General features: G+C 51.7%; 1 long non-coding RNA gene across 1 annotated transcript in view; it reads right to left on the bottom strand.

The window, feature by feature from the left end:
• Window positions 1-516: 516 nt before the first annotated feature.
• LOC111095230 overlaps window positions 517-3,838 on the bottom strand; it is a 6,277-nt gene continuing 2,955 nt past the window's right edge. Inside the window, exons 2-3 of the long non-coding RNA XR_005357099.1 lie at window positions 3,173-3,332; window positions 517-1,221 (exon numbers count right to left, since the gene is read on the bottom strand). This is a non-coding gene — a long non-coding RNA (uncharacterized LOC111095230). The remainder of the gene's footprint in view (window positions 1,222-3,172; window positions 3,333-3,838) is intronic.

Consider the following 3,838-nt stretch of genomic DNA (forward strand, 5'->3'; position numbering starts at 1 on the left):
ATCTCTATGGGTTAACTTTACAGTATGAACACTCAGGACACACCTTTTCTCTTATTAACGTAGTCTCAGTGATCACAGCATGAGTTCTGAAGAGAAAGGATTTATGGATAAGGTGTATCGTGGTATTCGAAGGTACAAATAAACAACCGTGCCAGTGAAAGAGGGTATTCTCAAAAGACTCTCCAAGGAGAGTCCAAAATGTTTTTGGCAAGTGGGAGATGGGAGTTCGGGCATAACTATTCCTTTGGCAATTCAAAAACATAAATTAGGATAATTGTTTCAGAAAATGGTTGCAGAAGGAGATGTGCTGATAAATTTGAGCTCCAATTAAGCAGCGTCTTTTTCGACTCCAGATTATGTCTCCCTTCTGTTTGTCAACACTGCCCCAGACCCACCTACTTTAAGATCATTTGTCTTATCCCTTCATTTGCGTTGACAACTTGGGTTCCAACATCAGGTAGAGGGCAAAGAATAAAAGATGGTTCTGAATTTAAAGAAATAATGCATTTCAGGAAATACCTCGGCAATGTTTTTATTTATTTCCTACTGGGGTCTCCGTGACGTGTTAAAATGCAGGTGTAGCAAATGAATTAATGAGCTCACTCAGGAAAATCAGCTCCTGCATGTGGTTCATTCCCCTGATGCCGATCTCTCAGCTTCGCATTCCGTCTGGAAGGATTTGCTTTCTTCCCTCTCCTTCACATTCCGTATCCAGACAATCACTAAATCCTGCCAACTATTGCTAGTAACACGTTGAGATTACAGCTTCTTGGTTTTTTTTTTTCCTTCTTAAGTTGAGAAGGCATCATAATCACTCGGGGAGCTTCATAAAAATGTACGACTCCAGGATTTTCCCCCCAAGATTCTGATTCAGGAGGTCCATGGTGGGTCCCAAGAATTCTCTATTTCTAACAATGCAACCAGGTGACCTGAGGGCCAGCGAGAGTGAGCAATAGGAGCCAGACTCGGAGGGAAGAAGCATGTTCCATGCAGCGAGGCCAGGACGTGAGCATCCTGGGCAGGGGAAGGGCGGAGAGGCAGGGGGTAGTCCGGTGGTGAGCTTTGGTGTAGGCAGCCTCCCAGACCGTGTGAACCAAACCTGCTTTGGACAGGTGGGATTGGAGGTGCCCCTGGAAATGTCACTGGGAAGCAGGAAAGGAGGATCAGCAGCTGGGGAGCGAGGTCTGTGCTGGATGTGACCATTCGCCCTCTGGGAGGGAGCTTGCCAATTGCCATGAGAAGGTTGTCATGATGGAACCCCATTTAAGCAGCGATTGGGGAAGATGAGCCAGCGGACAATATGGGAGGAAGAAAGAAAAGTATTGTTAAAAACCAGGAAATCAAAGAGGAAGTGGTTAACCGTGTGATAGTCACCCTAGAATTTTTGGTGCCCTGAAGACAGCAGGGATATAAAAGATGTTTTCCCAATGGAATGGAGATGCTGCCAAGTGATGGTAGGTTAGGACTATGGGGAGGTTGTCCCACAAAGAACTTAGAGGGTCCCTGTGGATCCTGGCCAGGGCAGCCTCCGTGGAAGGGGGGGGCGGGTGGATCGGGGGTATGCAATTGGCAAGTGTAGATGCTCAGTGGGCATCTCTGAATAAGATGAGAAGAGAGGGAGCAGCAGGTGGGGGTGAGTTTGCTTCGAAGACAGGGAGTGGTAAGGAAGCAGAGGGGAGGCATTTTGGTTTTTCTCTGGGGTAGGTGACCCCCCCTCTTCCATCTGGAGTATGTGGGCTTTTAACACCCGAGCTGATGGAGACCTTCCCTTACAGGCCTCTCATCTTTGTGCTCCTTTGGGTCGTTCAAAAGGTTATCATCAGGATTTCCTTTGCTGAAGAAATGGTTCCTTAAAAGGCCATGGTTAGGGGCACTTGGGTGGCTCAGTGGTTGAGCATCTGCTTTCGACTCAGATCATGATCCCGGGGTCCTGGGATCAAGTTCTGCATTGGGGTCCCCGCAGGGAACTTGCTTCTCCCTCTGCCTGTGTCTCTGCCTCTCTCTCTCTCTCTCTCATGAACTAGGGGTGGTAGAAGGGGAGGAGGGCGGGGGGTGGGAGTGAATGGGTGACGGGCACTGGGTGTTATTCTGTATGTTAGTAAATTGAACACCAATAAAAAAAAAAAAAAAAAAAAAAAAAAGGCCATGGTTAAAACTGCGTTTTGTCCAGGTGTTTGGCATTGGCTTTCCTGACCCAAGGGAATGGTGACCTACTGTCATCTGATGGTGACACATGTTCCTGGGCCAGGAGCCCTGTCTATAGGACCCACAGTTATCCTTGAGGTGGGGGCTTCTATTCATGCTCCTGGGATGAGGAGGCTGACCCGCAGCATCCGTCCTCTGCTAGGTGGGCCAGCTGGGATTCCAGCTCGTTCCCTCAGACTCAGAGGACTCATTACCGCCGACCCCCCCGCCCCCCGCCTGCCCCTGCTTCAGCTGTGTACATTCCAAAATGACATGACCACTTCTCCCCCCAAGTTCCTGACCTTTTCACATTCCAGACAGTTCCCTCTAATTGAGGTGTGGTTTCTGCAGTCGCTAGAGGCAAAGCCGGTGCAGCTCTGTCCCCCAGGCTCCCCGCCTGCCTCACCCCTTCCCAAACCACACAGAGACTGGCAGAGGGGCGCCGTCTGCCGCTCACCAACCAGAACCACACGTCTGGCCCCACCGCGCGCCAGCACGCCCCAGCCGGCCTCGTGTGTGGTCCGGCACCCCGCCCGAGCCCCCACCATCTCAGGGAGAGATCGCATCCACTTAGATCCTTGGCGGAGTGCTGGGCACTGTGGTAGGTGCCAGGTGGAGGGGATCCCACTTCGCCCGCCCACTGCCGCCAACGAGATGCTATCGTGTCCATGGGGGACATGATGCAACTAACCCTGGGGGAGTAACTTCCAGAGCCACCTCCTGGCAGTGGTGGTGGTGGGGGGTGGGTTGGTCAGAGCTTGCACTCAGCCGGCCTCCCTGCCTCCTAAGGCCACCTGATTACACCATCACCTGGCACAAGGACGGAGTCACGGCAGAGGAGCCTCCAGGCTTGGGGCTGGGCTGTTCCAGGAGGGATTCAGATAGGAGGAATTAGGAAAAATGACTGGTTCAGACAATCTGTCACTACTTTGCTTGTTTGGGTGAGAATTTAATGATTTAAATGGTGTAGCTATTAAATCCAACTTACCCAGCAGGAGGCATCTCCGCTTAGCTGTCTCTTGGTACCCCTTCTACATTAGTGTTTGGCCAATGAGGGATTTCAAAACATCTATTTCTAACTGGAGATGTTACGGTTGGCTTTCACTGCCAGACATGAAGCCGTGGATCCAAAGACAAGGAAGATTTAGCTTGAAGAGAGGATGGAAAAGAAACGAGTGGAAGGGTGGGGAGCAGAAATCTTCATGTCAATACTGATCTCCTGGGCCACCCTCAGCCTGGTTCATTCTGGAATGAAAGCAGAGCTGCATGGCCTGCAGCCTTACACACATCCAGTGAGGGTATGGTTTAGAGTGCCTACCTCCCCTTCTTCTGGAGCCAGGGAGGGCACACCAGCGCATTTGGTCTCAGGAGATGCGGACCTCCAGTGGGCAGGCACACTGCACCCAGGACCATGGTACAGACTCCCGGCATCCTTGTCCACCAGGGGGCCTCCCTGGTGGGAGGAAGAGTAGACACCAGAAGAGTAGACACCATTCAGAGCATTCAGCGTCCTGGCTGCTGGAGGGCCCAAAGGACTCCTCCTTCATCTCTACTCACCTGGCCAAGCAGATGGGGCAGAGGAGGGATGAGCCATGGCACATCTGTGCCCAGCTGGGAAGGAATTCCCAAACCTTTCCCTCCCACAGGGGATCCC

The sequence above is a fragment of the Canis lupus genome, chromosome 3 (genome assembly GCF_011100685.1).
Source record: "Canis lupus familiaris isolate Mischka breed German Shepherd chromosome 3, alternate assembly UU_Cfam_GSD_1.0, whole genome shotgun sequence".
Taxonomy (NCBI): Eukaryota; Metazoa; Chordata; class Mammalia; order Carnivora; family Canidae; genus Canis; species Canis lupus.